The following is a 16947-nucleotide window of genomic DNA, read 5'->3' as shown; positions in this document are numbered from 1 at the left end:
CTAGGCTCCTCCATTTGTGCCAATATGAGTACCAGCGTGTGGTGTAGTGTCATAGTAGTTATTATTTCTTTATTTTATTGTATTTACTTCATTCATATGCCTGGGTGGCTTCCAAAACAACAAATTAAAAATGTTTGCAAACAGGTTTAAAGCTAATTATTAAAAGATTAGTTATTTGAGTTGGAAGAGACCCCAAGGGTCATGCAGTATCAGTAGTTGAGTATCAGACTAGGACTCAGGGCAACAAGGGTTCACATCTGCACTGAGCCATGGATGGTGATCTTGGGCAAGTCCAACTTTCTGGAAACCAGACAAGAGATATGATGGCACTGCGCACTACCTCCTCTGAACAAATCTTGCCAAGAAAACCCCACAATAGCTTCACTTTAGGGTCACCATAAGTCGGAAATGATTCAAAGGCACACAGCGATAACAAACAACAAACAAGAAAACTGCAAATCCCAGGATTCCTTAGACGGTTGCCATTCAAAGTTAACCAAATGCAAGCTACTTTTGCAACTTTAAACTCAGTTTGTAGCGATTGAAATAAACTTCTGGTGAAGGGAGAAAAATGGGAAGAGGAAAAAGAAACTGAAAAATCTGAAAAGCAGCTGAAAAAGTGGGATGGTGGAAGAATATTTGAGACTGTCCCTGTCAAACTGGAATTGGTGGAGGATATGAAGCCTTGTACATATCAGGCAGTTTAAACTCTTCAGGAGGTGATATGATATCATGCCCAACTTGTCAGACCAGTTCTGTGTGTGAATTCTGCCACAAAGTGTGACTTGGAGACTGTCCCATCACCTTGGATGAGGGTTGCAAGGGACAGAGCACAAGGCTGTACAGGATGTTATCTTATTGACTAGGAAATAGGATTAGGGAGCGGAACAAGAATAAGTGGACTGCATCTGGCTGGGAAATCGCCCCCAAATCCTGCCTTTCTTTTGTGAACGAGGCTTCCTTCTTCTCTGCAAAGAACAATGAACCCTGCTCCAGCATCTCCTGGGCAAATGAAAAATGGTGTGTACACAAAGATGACACAACGGAGCCATGGCAGAGCATTACCATCCACCTTGCCAAGGTTAACAGCAACTCCCCAAAACAGCTGGAGAGGAAAACACCTGCTCTGTTTATCCAGAGGGTAAGGTTCCCTTTTAAGGGGCGCTTTGTTATCCTAACAGTGGTATTTGCAGCAGAAATGTATTGAATATGAAATCTGACTTGCACACTGCTCTGTTTTTGCAATCTGGCCTGCATGGGAAGAGGCGTTACTTTGGATTAGCATGCGGATGCATGTAACAAAATCCCCAGTGGTTGTTTCTTTTAGGGGAAAGCAGATGTGGTGTAGGGTTGCACTTGGGTGGGGTGCGTCATCAGTCATCTGCTCAACACTTTCCCTGCACAGCTTCCCTTCCCTTTCTTCCCTCACAACATTGCTTTTCCTTCAGAAGGTGTCATTTTGGGTATTTAACATGAGAATGGAAACCTTGGGGGGTCGAACGACCCTTTCATGGGGGTCACCTAAGACCATCAGGAAAACACATATTTGCATGTAGGAATGAAAATAATTTTATGGCTGGGGTTCACCACAACATGAGGAACTGTCTTAAAGGGTCGCAGAATTAGGAAGGTTGAGAACCACTGCTTTGGGGTGTTTTCAAGGGCAGTTGTTGGCAGAAATTGGTGGGCGATGAAGGGCTATGGACCCCTCCATTTCAGGGTGACCAGATGTCCTAACTACAATGGAGGACAGGACACTGCAAAATGTAGGACATTCAAGAAAAATAAAAGCTAAACACACAAGTATAAATATAAACTCATTTCACGGGGTTTATTCACAGTTATGCTTTGAACATTGGACTATGACTCTGGAGGCCAGGGTTCGCATCTTCGCTTGGGTATGAAACCGACTTGGTGGCCTTGGGGAAGTTACACTTTCTCAGCCTCAGAGGACAGCAACGGCAAACTTCCTCTGAACAAATCTTGCCATAATAGGTTCACTTTTGGGTTACCCCACATTGGCAATGACTTGAAGGCCCATAACAACAACAGTACTACATTTTATATTATGATGTTCTCAACCATATTTTTCAGGTGAACTTATCTTCATTAAAATGCCTTCTTGGCTTGCAATATCCTGACAGAACTCAGAGCAAGGCAAATGCTTAAAATGGTACTTTGCTAGCAGCAAACCCGTGACCGAATCTACATTTAAATTATTCCTTTCATTTGTCTGTTGTGCTGAAATTAAGGCTAAAACCCTTGCAACATTGGCATTGTGTCTTCAAGCAGCCCATTGCCTAACACATTTGCTGTCCTTTCCACTTTGCTCCAAGCTCTGGTGATAAGTCATATCTGCTGCCGCTTCTAGGAAGAAGAAGGAAAAAAGAAATTTAGGAAGATCTGTGATATTCCCCCCAAAATGCACCATTTAAAAAAATCTGGGATTGTTGGGTGGCTTCAGAGGCTGCAAAAGTTGAGTCCAGGGGTTTCATGGAGCCTATGGTCCGCTCAGCTGCCAAATGTTGGGAGTCAGCACAGGTCAAAGCAATCAGAGCTGTTTTCGGTCTCAAAATTGGTCCGGAACCTGATTAGTAAAGGCTGAACTATTCCCCATCAACCAAGAAAGCCTGAAACCGGATCACCGGCTACCACCCACTCAAAGGGCTTATCCAAAGCGGAGAGACTGGAAATGGAGGTTTACTTCATAATGTATTCTTGGCTCCTAGAACTGCCCAGCTAAGCAAACTTAGCCTTGTGTTTTTACTCCTCGGTTCCTACAAGGAACTCAGAGCCAATGTTTTATCAAGGAATATGACCACAGGATTCCAGGCTCACCCAAGTCCTCCGTGACAAAGCTCATATAGATGAAAGCGCCAGCAAAGAGAGGGGCATAGCTGAGCGTTTGTTTGTCCAGATTTAAAGAAGATTTCCAGAGTGTTGCTAAGTAGGGATCCTGCCACATCCTCCCTTCTTTTCTCTTGAACACAACATATATTGACTTCATGGAACTCGTTGCATTAAGAACAGCAAGACCAGTTAACCCTATAATAATCCATCTAAAAATGCATGGCCTCAGCTGACTCCATGAATGAGTAACCTTGGTTCCTTCAGATGCTTTGAATCTCATCTCCCAGAAGCTCCTGCTAGCATAGCCAATGGTAAAGGATTATGGGACATGTAGTCCAGAACATCTGGAGGAATAAACATTTCACAGATGAAAACTAGGGGTGCGTCTACACTGTAGAACTAATGCAGTTTGGCATCACTTTAAATGCTGTAGCGCCATCCTATAGAATCCTGGGATTTGTCATTTTACAAGGTCTTTAGCCATCTCTGCCAAAGGATGCTGGTGCGTCACAAAACTACAAATCCCAGGATCCTGTAGGATGGAGCCATGGTAGTTAAGATGGTGTAAACAGCATCATTTCTACAGTGTAGATGCATCTTGTTACATGTGTGTCCAAGCAGCACAGTGGTCAAGATAGTAAAAATATTGTTGAGGAACCCTGTGCAAATTTTGTCTGTTTTGCATTAGTATTTCATGTACCCAGCCCTGAATGCTATCAAAGAAAATGGAAATTAAACAAGCAGGTGGCCTTAGAAATAAACATCCAGGTTAGTACATCTGTTTGAGTTAAACCCAAAGGGACTCAAGTCAGCAAAAATGATGTGTTGTGGAAAAACAGTGCAAGGATTGCTGTGATGTTATTGCTTTTATATGTATCTTGTACAGATTTTTGAGAAGGGAATAAAAGAATCCCAGCTGTCACTGCAAAAAATGGAGATATCAGAGACTGATACCTTTATCATCCTGCCTTGCATAGTGTCTATAAGGGCCTCCATTTGAATCATTCTGCTTTGAAAAGGCTGGCACCGGAAAGCAAATCTGAGTCAGAGGAAATAGTTAATATCTTGCCTTCCATATTGGACTTCCCGTCAAATAAACAGAAACAACATTTATAGTTCTAACAAAACTTAAGGCCCTTTTATGCTACACAGTAATCGCATTATAATACCACTTTACTGCCATGGCTGCATCCCAGGAAATCATGGAGTTTCTACTTTGGAGATAAACTAGAGCTCTCTGGTTGAGAAGTCTTAATCTCTCTCCCTAAACTGCAAATCCCAGGATTCCATGGCAGTTAAAGTGGAATCATAGTGCTATAATTCTGTAGTATGAAAGGACCAGTAACCCTCATCTGATTATCTAGAATTCCAATAAGATTGATTGATTATTGATTGATTGATTGATTGATACAAAAATTTATTCATCCTGCCATTTTGGAACCTACACACACTGAAGGTGGCTAACAAGAATTAAAACCAACTATGAAATGCAAATCTAGTGCAAAAAATATGTCTCAGTTTATGGAAGTGAAGAGCCAGAGTGATTCGAGAGTCGGGACTAGCACTTTGGGAGGCCAAGGTTCGAATCCCAACTCAGCCATGGAAATCCATTGAGTGACTTTCGGTGGGTCACATTCTCTCAGCCTCAAAGGAAGGCAATGGTAAACTGACGAATCTTCACAGGAAAACCCAATAACCCTGACAGTAAGAGCTGCTTGAATACAGTGCCTTGGAGTATGGCAGAGTTTCCTTCTTTGGAGATTTCTAAACAGACTCCAGAGGCTGGATGGCCATCTCTTGGGAGTGCTTTGACTATGTATTCCCGCATGGCAGGGGGTTGTACTGGATGACCCTTGGGGTCTCTTCCAGCTCTATGATTCTATGTATACCAATGGGGAACTATGAATGCCTTAAGTTCAAGAAAAGATGAACAGATATCCAAATGCTGACCTCAGTAGGCTATGCATTCAAATACTGAAAGGGTTATGAGGTTCTGCTTTTCATAATGCATGACTTTTGCTTATTAAATGGGGAGTTGTCTAATTTCTTTCAGGATCCTTAAGGAAGCATTGCGATTGTTACTACGTACAGGGATTTTCTTATCTGCAACTGATGACTTAAAAGTGACAGACAGACAACCCAACACCTTCCCCGCCATGATCCTTGAGGCACACATTCTTTCCCGATCTGAAATAAGCGGATTAGTCAGACTTCAATGGCAAGCCTACAGACTGCGGAGAAAAGGCCGTGTGAGATTTTACATCAAGGTTGCATAGCACAGGGCTCCTCAGACTATTATCCTCCAGATGCTTTTGACTTCTCCTCCCAGAAATCCCAGCCTTTATGTCCAGTGGTTGGGAATTCTGGGAGCCAAAGTCCCAAACAATGATTTGAGCAGCCCTAGAATAACATATCTCTGTGTTGCTGCTGTTGTGTACCTTTATGGATGCATCTACACTGTAGAAATAATGCAGTTTGACACCACTTTAAGTACTGTCATTCCATCCTATGGGATCTTGGGATTTGTACTTTTACAAGGTCTTTAGTATTCCCTGCCAAAGAGTGCTGGTGTTAAATTGGTGTCAAACTGCATTATTTCTACAGTGTAGATGCACTTTATGTTATTTCCAACTTGGCGATGGTAACATAGTTCTATCATGGAGTTTCTTGGTGCACGTTTTTCCACAACTGGTTTACCATTGTCTTCTTCTGAACCTGACTGTGACTTGCTCAAGATCACTCAGTGGGGTTTCCATAGCTGAGTGGGGATTCGAACCCATGTCTTCCAGAGTTTTAGTCCAACATGTAAAGCCTGGCGTGACACTGGAATTATCCATTGATTGTATTGGCACATCTTGTGTCAAATTGCAACATTGTGCAAGTGAACAAAACAAACTCAGATGTGCAACCAACTGGGGAGAAAAAGAAGAATTTTCATCTGATATGTCTTGAAATTGAAATCATATGAACAAAAACCTACTCAAGGGTTGGAATAAAATGTTGCAGCTGGCATTGGGAATTGCCAAAAAAAGGAACATACAGACACTTGGATTCTTTTCCCCTAAAAAAATATTGAGCACTACAGCAACAAATACCGCAAACCTCATAATGCATTTGCTCATCTGGGGTAGTCTAGAGTATCTTATCCTCGAATGCAGAAAAGCACTGAGTCAGCCCATCCGTCCTGCACCAAAAGTCTGGAAGCTTTCTTGTCCGTGTTTAATTCTGAAACATATGTGCTCACCGTGACAATTGCCACGGCCAGATGTCCAGAAGGAAGGTTAAAAACACAGGCATGTTAGCAAAGCAGTTCTAGCAATTCTTATCCTCACCAAGAGTGGATCTTTTGTAAACCTAGTGCCTTCTCATGATGTCGCCATAGTACAGCAACCTCAGTTTGATCATCATGGCTTCCTGGAAGGGTTCGGGCTTGATCTGTTCAAGAACCCATTTGTTTGTCTTTTTGGCTGTTCACAGCATCCTTAGCTTTTCAAATGAGTTGAGTTTCTTCCTATTCGCTTTCTTCGCTGTCTAGCTTTCACATCTGTACATGGTGATAGGGAATACAATGACTTGTACAATTCTAACTTTAGTTGCTTTGTCATATATCTTTACTCTTTAGGCTCTTGTCTAGTTCTTTCATGGCTGCCCATCCCATTCCTAGTCTTCTTCTGATTTCTTGACTGTGGTTGGTCTCCATTCTGATCATAGAACCATAGAAACATAGAGTTGGAAGTGACCCCAAGGGCCATCCAATCCAACCTCCTGCCATGCAGGAACTCGCAATCAAAGCATCCCCGACAGATGGCCATCCAGCCTCTGTTTAAAGACCTACAAAGAAGGGGACTCCACCACAATCTCTGAGGGAGAGTGTTCCACAGTTGAACAGCCCTAGCTGTCAGGAAGTTCCTCCTAATGTTGAGGTGGAATCTCTTTTCCTTTAGCTTGCATCCATTATTCCAGGTCCTCTTCTCTGGAGCAGCAGAAAACAAGCTTGCTCCATTCTCAGTATGACATCCCTTCAAATATTTAATCAATGTGTGGGAAATTTTGTCTAGTTCTTTCATTCTAGTTCCTGATGATAAGCATTCTGGTCCCTGATAATCAAAATGTCCTGCTGTTTCAACCCCACGAGCCCCAGGCCCACTACTCCCCTCTTGCTCCCTCTGCCTGAGCATGCCACTTTGTGCAGAATTTTAAAGCCAGATTATACAGTCTCTTTCCATGCCTCTGAGACTGTGCATTTCCATTTTGATCATTGGTTTCTCTGCCTCCTGGAGCATGAAGAAGATTGGTTTGCCAAGTGGTCCCAAAGGGAAATGTGTGTGCATGGAGGGTTCAATTTAATGCAACTCACTGGGAGCAGTCACAAGACTGCTTTGCTGCCAAGTCAGCATTCATATCTTGCCAGGACACCCACACACGCCTGACCCCCACGTTCACTATGCCATCCGAATGTTTGTTGGCTCTGTATTCAAAACCTATCAAACCCTTGTTTAAAAAATTTGTCAGGCTCTACCAGCCTCCTCTGCAGACTTGAATGCTTGTACTGTAACTCGTTTTCGAGGAGGGCATGCATTTTAGGAGGGCAGAGGAAAGAAAGACATTGGGGGGGGGGGGGGTGGGAGGACTAAAAGCTATTGGGGTCTTTGTTTGCATCTTTTTTTGCAAATCAGCCAAGGCTGAGTCTACTGGACAGAAGCCCACTGGAGCTACACACTGGGGACACTGGTCCTGCAGATCAGAAGCAGAAAGGGTTGTTTGTTTGTGGGTCCAGAGTTCCTACACCCTCCCTGCAAATGGAGTAAACCTCAATGGGTTGTTTACATCCTGGGACAGCTGACTGGAACAGAAAAAAGCTCTGTTTTCCATTGCTTAGTTCAGTCTCATTGCTTACCATTTATCCCTTTGGGTTAATCAACTGCAACTCAAGTTGATTAATCAATCATTTTCAGTGGCTCATACTAGCCCTTGCATTGGCAAGTGATCTCCTTGGCTTCATGCTAAAGCACAGCACATAAGTCTTTCGTCATGTTTAGAGTGAAGCCAGGGGAATTGGCTTCAGCAAGTCTGCTCTAACAATGAGTAAGCTCAGAGTAAGCCATTGAGAGGAGCCTGCAGTTGTTCCTTTGTGGGCTGTGGCCAGGGCTATTTGCATGTGCGACACTGAGCTGTTTTGCGCTTTAAAAAACATTGACCACTCATTGGTTTCAGATATGATGCAGTCTGGGTTTTTTCTGATTCCCACTACCTTTTAAACCAAATCGCAAATCAGTTTGAACTGGTTCAAATGACCCTGGTTCCCACTTGAACTGAATCGCTGAAGCAATTCGGGGGGGGGGGGGGGCACATGCTAGACCCATTTAACCCATGTCTTTTTTGACGCTGTTTTTTTCCATGTCTTTTTTGATAAATCGATCCTGTTCAAGTGTGGACCAGATGTGGATCGGAATTGATTTAAATTTGCCCTTCAAGCAGCTGGAGCAGGTCCATTTCAAATCGATTCATTTGCAGATGTGAACCAGAAATGGGTTATTTTACAGGGGAAAAAATGCGATCGGGGCAAATGTAGTGGGAACCATGCTCCGCTGTCGAATAGATCCATCGATGCGGATTGCAAATCGATTTATTTGCAAGTGGGAATGAGACCGACATCTTGTGTGGAAGAACTCTGGACTTAGCTTTCCATTGCTGTCAAATAGGTCTCTTTTTTCAATGGATTTTTAAAAAAATTCCCTCTGAACAAATCTTGCCAAGAAAACCCCAAGAAGAGAGGAGAAGAGGAGAAGAGAAGCATCCTTCATCCTGGCTGCCTCCATCATCCACCCAAAAAGAACTCCCCTCCTCCAAAAAAGTCTGATGACAGAATATTTCAGATACTATTGGGACCAAATAATAATAATAATAATAAGCCAGTCACACTCTCTCACCCTCAGAGGAAGGCAATGGCAAACCCCTTCTGAACAAATCTTGCCAAGAAATCCCAGGAGAAACTTGAAGACACACAAGAAGAACAAAAACTCATTCTCTCCATCCGCTTTGATTTCCAGAAAAGAAGAACAGAGCAGAGAAGAGAAGCATCTTCCATCTCCATCCTCCCCCTCATCATCATCATCCTCATCATCCTGGCTGCCTCCATCACCCAACCAAAGGAACTCCCCCCTAAAAGGCTGGGCTGGGGGCCTGATCCACCAAGACCAGCCAATCAGAAGCCAGAGAGGGTCTCTATTCCTTCCCTCCTTTCTTTCTTTCCCTCTCTTTCATTCCCTCCCTCCATCCCTGCTGCGGGGGCGCGCACTCGTGCCCGCGCATCCCAGCCCAGGCTTTTCTTAGAAGCCTGGCTGCTGCAGCTCTTTCTCTTCGCTGAACAAAGGCTTGGAGGATCCCTGACTTGGCTCGATCTCTTTGGAAGAGCTGCGATCTACCCCTCTCAACTCGTTCCTCTGGAGGATCTGGGGCACAAAGGGATCCTTTTTCTTCTTTGGAAGAAAATGCATGGGATGCATGGAGGGCAAAGCTGGCCAGGAGCTGCCTTTTAAATGGTTGCAAGCCATCGCGATCCCAGCCTTGGGTAAGTCGATCCTGGCTCAGGGACTTGGGAAGTTTTGGAAATGGAGAGGGGTGTGTTTTTGGTCCCAAACTGGAGGGGCTGCCATCCAGGCAGGCTGGCCCGAGGTGTCCTCCTTTCCCCGGACACGTCCTACATTTCAGCCTTCTGGGAACCCCCAACTGTCCTCCATTTTCTAGCAGGGCTAAGAGGCATAGGTTTGCATTTCTAGGAATGGGGGGTTTAAAAAAGCTTTTGTTGGGCCTCCATTGTTCCTTGCAGAGAGATCTTTGTAGCCCCTTCCAGACTCACTGGAAGAGAGAATATGTAACACCTTGGAGGCTAAGAGAGAATAGAAAGAGAGATGCACTGAAAGAAAGAATAAAGAGATCTTGGAGCACCTTGGAGACTTATAGAGAAATCTTGTGGCACCCTTGAGATTAAGAAAGAATGTATAGAGAGATTTTGTTGCACCTTTGAGACTGAAAGAATATGTAGAGAGAGATCTTGTAGCACCTTTGAGACTCACTGAAAGAATATATAGAGATCTTTGAGACTAAGAAAGGATGAAGAGAGAGATCTTGTAGCACCTTGGAGACTTATAGAGAGATCTTGTGGCATTTTTGAGACCCAAGAACATGTTGTAGTTTGAACATTGGACTCTTGCTCTGCAGACCAAGGTTCGAATCTGAACTCAGCCATGCAAACCCATTGAGTGACCTTGGGCAAGTCACACTCTCTCAGCCTCGGATGATGACAATGGCAAACCCCCCCTCTGAAGAAACTTGCCAAGAAAACCCCACCATAGGTTCACTATAAGGTCTACATAAGTCGGAAGGTACTTGAAGGCATGCAGTGATGGCAACAACTCTGAATTTTCAGCCAGAGAGCTGTAGTGCCTCCCTAAAGTACAAACCCCACAATTCCACAGGATAGAAAAACACACAAAAACACAATATTCAAAGTAACGGGACGGAAATTGAGAGAATGCAAGGGAATATAACATTTTTGTACCGGGTTCATTGATTCCACCCAAAGCCTCAATCCTATTCATTCCCAACTAAAGCCAACTGGTTGAATCAAATATCGGATGGTAAATCAACACATCATTAGATCCCATTGATTCAGTGGATCTGCTCTAGTTGGGACTAGCTATTGAAGCCCCAAGGTCCATCCATCGATTCACAAAGGGCCCACAGACCACCGATTAAGAATCCCTGTTCTAGTTTAAATGCAGACATCTAACTTGCAAAACACACATTTCAGATTGAAGTCTCTCGTTCTATGAGAGGTTGCTTTTGGTGTCTGACAGCGTGGGATTTTTCAAAGCCACATTTCTGTAATTGGAAAACTCTTGTTTAGTTGTTTCAAGTAAATGCGTGTGTCAAGATGTGGTGAAACATCTTTGGCCAAGGGAAGGATTGGTGAATAAGCTGTGATTTGGCTCCATGTATGTAAAAGTGTGGTGTAGTGGTTTGAGCATCAGACTATGACTCTGGAGACCAAGGTTCGAATCCCCACTTGGCCATGGAAACCCGCTGGGTGGCCTTGGGCAAGTCACACTTTCTCAGCCTCAGAGGGAGGCCAAAACCACCCCACTCTGAAGAAATCTTGCCAATAAAATTCCTTGATAAGTTCACCTTTGGGTCTCCGTATGTCAGCAACGGATTTGAAGACACACTACAACAACCATATTGAGATCTAGCAGGGTATAGTGGTTTGAGTGCTGGGCTACATCTCTGGAGACTAGGGTTAAGATCACCACTTGGCCATGGAAATCTACTAGGTGATCTTGGGCAAGTCACACCCTCTCAGTCTCAGAGGAAGGGAAAAGGGAAACCTCCTCCGAACAAGAAAATCCCTTGATAGGGTTGCCTTAGAGCCATCATAAGTGACTTGAAGGCACACAACAACATGAAAGCTGCTACCCAGTGAGATAGTCCATCATATGTTCAGATAAAACGTAGATCTAAATGTTCAAAATTTTAATAGTGGATGTCATGCTGCCAGGATTAAGGATTTTCATTAATGTCACTGGGAAAGATGCCAATGCATACTCCTTTGTCCCATGGAAACAGATCGGACAGGGAGCGCAACCCAACAAATATGTATTAAGAAGATGTTCTGCGCTGTCATCAATAGGTCTTGGCTCCTGGTATGTTTCGAACAGCAACTTCAGATGCTAAATTCTGGTTAATCCCCCATGGACTTCATTCTTTTATGTCTGGAATCTGAAATGCTTATTAAATCATTCCACCCATGAATATAAATATTGTCTGGGTGGCTTGCGTGCACAAAACTGAACCAGAAAGACACACAAGAGTAAGATTTTTAATATGAAAATGATGGATAAATCTGGCATTAAAGTCTCCTCGCAAATTAAAAATTAAGATCCTGGAATAATAATAATAATAATAAATAGTCTCCTCTGGTGACCAGAAAGACAATAAACATGGTGGCCAAATCATCGCTGTGACGGCTCTCTGGAAAACTTTAGATTTGGTTTCATGACAAAGGAATGGAATCCTAAACTCTTAATTGAAAGGGACCAAAAAGGTCATGTAGTCTAACCTCCTGCCATGCAGGAATACACAACTCAAGCGCTCCCAAAACTGTCAATTCGAAGGCTTTCATGGCCAGCATCCATCGTTTTTTGTGGGTTTTTTGGTCTATGTGGCCAAGTTCTAGAAGATTTTATTCCTGACGTTTCGCCTGCATCTGTGGCTGGCATCTTCTCAAGATGTTCAGAAATATGTGCATTTGTATGCATAGGGGCAGAGGAAAAAAAACAAACCAACCTGGAGTGGCCCCAGTTGTGTGGCTGCACATAATGTGATTTTTATCAGAACGTCGTGCAATGGAAAGGGATAGTTTTCCCAAACTCAGCTCAGTGTTTGTAGACAAGCCCATGGTCGCTGCGGATCAGGTAACCCAAAGTTTAAACTGGATTTTCCTGTCAGTGTAATAGATGCATCCTCGGTGGACATGCTGATCGTGGCTCTGCTTTCTGTATTCAGTTTGGAATGATGAGTGTTTGTGAAGATCCACTTTGGATCACGGCTTGGAAAAGTTCCTTTTGGGGTTTACAGCTCCCAGAATTCTCCCCCCCAAAGCAACTTTTCCTACTGTTGGTTTTGCAAGGGAGCAGCGGAGAAAGAACACACTTTTAAAAGGCCTAATTTGTTTCAGCATTTGGAAGAAGCAGCAGCAGCTTACCCAGCTGTGTGATGGCTCTTCATTCTCCAAAGTTTAAGGACATGGGATTGACTATCTGGATAGTGGCCTTGAATTCTAGATTATACTCCTTTCAACACACAGGATTCCCAGGGTGTTTGTCTGTGACATTCATACTGCAGGGTTTGTTTTGGAAGCCCTGACCTTATCAAATGGTTTTGGAAACCATAACATAGCATGTAACTAAGCGCAATTATGTGTGACTGATGCGATCCCGCATTGATTCCCTATTTATCTCCTGCTTTCCCTTCCTTCACTTGCCTCTGGTGTTTCCTCCTTGTGGTTAAACAATCCTAGGCTCCTGCTGCACTGCAGAAATAAAGTAGTTTGACACCACTTTTACTTCCATGGCTCAATGCTATGGGTTTCTGGGAAGTGTGGTTTGGTGGGGTATCAGAGCTCTCTGACAGGGGATGTTCTTTGCGTCCACAAAGCTACAAATCCCAGCATTCCATAGCACTGAGTCATGGCAGTTAAAATGGTATCAAACTGAATTATCTCTGCAGTGTGGCAGCAACGCTAGTAATTGCAAAGTGGCACGCACACCACCAGTACTACAGTTAGGAACTGACGCTCCCAGAGATTGTTGGACTGCAAATCCCAGCAGCCCTTACCCTTGAGTATGCAGGTTAAGGATGATGGGAGTTTAAGCAACGTCCGGAGAGTTTACATGTTCCACTACCACTTTATCTGTTATGAAAAAGCCTTTCTAAGGCACATCTGGAAGGGCCAAATAAAACAGCCTCATCTAGTTTTCACAGCAAGCTGTTCAAATGAAGTCATGGATGATCGGGCCCAAATCCAAGGCTTTCCTTCTCCTTGGAGTTTTAATCCAGATGCAAGAAAAAAGTGGGAATTTATCCTGGTTTTGAGCAGAACATCCAGATATTTGCACATATATGTGGACCCAGTGTGGCGTAGTGGTTAATGTATTGGACTATACCTCTGGAGGTCAAGGTTTGATTCTCATCTTGATCGTGAAACCCTGTGGGTGCCCTTGGGCAAGTCACACTCTCTCAGCCTCAGGGGAAGGCAATAGCAAACCTCATCTGAAGAAATCTTGCCAAGAAATCCCCATGATAGGTTCGCATTAGGGTCGCCAAAAATTAGAAATACTCAAAGGCACACAACAATATGTGGACTGTGTTCCGGGGGACAAAAGTTCAGAAATATGTACATTTGCAATATGGGAGGAGGGGAAAAATTGCACCGGAGGAGTTACAAATACCTATTGGAGTGTTCTCTCTAGGAGTCTCTCCAGGTCCTTCAGTGCGACTTTTGGTTAAAGTTGACTATAGAGTTGTGCTGGAGGACCTATATATTCCTAGAGAGAACATATCAATAAAGTCCATGAATAACCAAATCCACAAAAGTCAAAGCCACAAATGTGGAGGGGTGAGTGTACTCCTACTGATGGTATTGTCTGAGGAACTCCAACTTATGCTGCTGATAAGGGCCATCTGGTGCTTACAGTTTTCTTGGATGATTATGCTTCTTTCTTGATGCACGGCCAGATATGGATGCTCCGTAAGGAAGCTGCTGGCTTTGAGCCACCTATTTAATGTCATGGTTGGTCTTATATCATTCGGATGACTGCGGTTAGTTGTGGCAACAGCTGTGCATCTGCCTTTCCCCTCTTTTCCACATCACATTTCTCCTGGGAATATTTCTGAGTCTGCATACCCATCGCTGCAGGCTGTATTGGTCAAGATCTTGTATACTTTTAGCACAACATGACAAATGTACCTGTGGATCCCACAGTTGTACAAATGGTCCAAAGGTCTTGAGAGCTCACCTGTGGTGTAGTGATGAATTAGCACCTCACCAAGTGTGTCAAAACATTAAGAGAGGGCAGTGTCTACTTTTGGAATGATTGGTTACACTAGGAACTCCATATCCATTGCTTCTAAGAAAGCACAACTCCTTGTACAACAGTTTTTCCCCGCTGTAATGTCGCAGTGGGATTTTGGCCTCTTATTCCCTGCAGTGCCAAAGGGAGTCATAGGTAGCTCCTCTAGAATAGTAACCTGGTATCAAAATCCTCCTGAACTTAGATCACATCATCACCTACATATCCTCCAACATTCCCAGATATTCTGCATTCCCTCAACCTGGCAATCTTTCACAGAATCATAGAATCTTAAATGCTGGTACCATAAAGGCCATCATTTTAAAAAAAGGACCAGGTAGGAGATGATGGGAAAGATTTTGGTCCATCCACCAGTCAGTGCAGGTGCCTCCAGCCTTCAAAATGATTTGAGTTATAATTCTGTTATTCCTTACCATTGGTCATTGTGGCTGGACATCGGATGTCCAAAACACCTTCAAGGCCAAAGGTTCCCCCATTCCTTGGGGAGACAGTACTGTGTTTGTGAAGCAATAAGGTCACTTGACCTAAAGCAGCCACCTGTATTCCTAAAACAACTAGCTAATGTTCTGCTTTCCTCACTTGCAAGGTGTGCTTCCCTGTAGAAGCAGGGGAATTTACGAGCATCGCTCTGCATTGGCTGTTATTGCCACCTTCAAAGCAGCTACATGTTCATTCTAGTTTGGGTGAGGGAATGGTAGGCCTTCAGATCCTTTAGATCATGGCAGAGATGCTGCTAGTGCTGTTCTCACATAAATAGACAGCTCCACTCTGATGTGCATGGGGGGGGGGCAAAAGCAGTAGGATTTGGCTGAAAAGTACCTTGCAAACCTGATTAAAGGCCTTCCGAAAGCATATCGTTTTCATAACCCTGGCAAGTTGCAATGAACAGAAGTTTAAAAACAACCCATAGGTTATACACAGAGAGAGTATCTTTGCAAGTCCTTTTTACCAAGTCTTGCACAGTTGGGGTGATGCTACAGAGAAAGCCCTCTAACATGGGCCCACTAGCTTAGCCTTTCCTTTTGTCCCCAAATTTCTAGCATTGCAGAGGGTGAGACATTGAACATCATTTACAACTAGAACTCTTAACATTGGCTGTGTTAGCCTTTGCTTGTTGACTTTGCCTTCTGCTTTTCTTTGCATGTCCAAACTGCATTTCCAAATGCTCACCTGAGATTTTAAGTTACTGGGATGCTAGAAATTTGGGAATGGAAGGAAAAAAATCATAGCAACATCCCTGAGTGTGAGCCTGCCTGACCAAATTTGCAAAACCTCTTTGGCAAAGGTTTTCCATCCTCTTGGACAATGGATCAAAACAAAACCCAGAACCCAATGAGTAATACTTATTCCAGAGGCAGTAGAAAAAACAATAGTCCTTTTTTTTTCACCACTTTTTTGGGAAGAAGTTTTGCAATTCATATTAGAGCGTTGCTTTGATTTGACAACAATGAGAGCATGGATTCCTTAGCCAGCTTTCATATTTACATTTCCCCTGCTTTTTGAGTGAATGGTCGCAGGAAATCCAAAAGGTCAGAGCTGTGGGTGCAGTTTGGTATGCTTTATATAACTAATGCACATATTTATTCAACTGGGCACAAACAAACCTATGTTTTGAGTCGGCATAAATGCAAGCACTCATAACAGTAAGCCCAAATATAGATGTGTCAGGCTGGGAGACTATGTTTTTTCCCCAAAGTAACTCCAGGGGAAGGAAAGCAATAGGTTTATGCATCAAAAGAGAAAAACCTAGGTGTCTGTGTTGATCCTTGGGGAAGAGAGTCCAAAAGCAACTGTTGCTTTGATTAGTATCAGCTCGCAAGGAATCATGAAAAGGCAAGGAGAATTAAAATGCCAGAGTTCAGAAAATTGTAGAGTCAAGGAACATCTAGTTGAATCCTCTGCCATCTAGGAGTATAGCATTAAAGCATTCACAAAGACTGGCCATCCAACTCTGTTTAAAGGCTTCCAAAGGAAGACTTCCAAAGCCATGCTCCATGGCTGAGCTCTTGGAGTCAGGAAATTCTTCCTAGGTGGAATATCTTTCCTTGTAACTTGAAGCAAGTTTATCCTTATTCTCCAAGAGTCTGCCCTGTCCCTTTTTCAAGCAATCCAGAATAGATTTATCTTTATTCTCCATGAGTCTGCCTTGTCCTTTACAGGTAGATCTCAGTTAGCAAGCAGAAACGTTCCTGGATGTAACTTCATTAACAGAGAATTTGGTCCCAGAGACAGAGGTACCATGGAAAGGATGGAAAGGATGGGGCAGGTTCCTACACCACAAAAAAGGAAGAGCAGTTCAATATATTTCATCAGAAATTTTATCCAAAACTAACAATATTATTTTATTGTTATATTGTTTTTTGTAATCCGCCTTGATTCCCTCGGGAAAAGGCAGATTATTATTATTATTATTATTATTATTATTATTATTATTATTATTATTATT

At 43.3% G+C, this 16947-nt stretch overlaps 1 protein-coding gene across 2 annotated transcripts in view; it reads left to right on the top strand.

Annotated features, from left to right (window-relative positions):
- Nucleotides 1–960: 960 nt before the first annotated feature.
- Nucleotides 961–16947, top strand: part of LPAR4 (lysophosphatidic acid receptor 4) — a 20636-nt gene continuing 4649 nt past the window's right edge. The window contains exon 1 of one of the 2 annotated variants that reach the window (XM_042477725.1): nt 961–1141. The gene's annotated coding sequence lies outside the window, so the exon portion shown is untranslated. Of the gene's footprint in view, nt 1142–9104; nt 9422–16947 lie in introns of those variants that run through there. The other variant, XM_042477724.1, reaches the window with a different exon arrangement.

Source organism: Sceloporus undulatus, chromosome 7 (assembly GCF_019175285.1).
Source record: "Sceloporus undulatus isolate JIND9_A2432 ecotype Alabama chromosome 7, SceUnd_v1.1, whole genome shotgun sequence".
NCBI classification, from domain to species: domain Eukaryota; kingdom Metazoa; phylum Chordata; class Lepidosauria; order Squamata; family Phrynosomatidae; genus Sceloporus; species Sceloporus undulatus.
The sequence above is the reverse complement of the archived record's forward strand: the minus strand, read 5'-3'. Positions and strand labels throughout refer to the sequence as shown.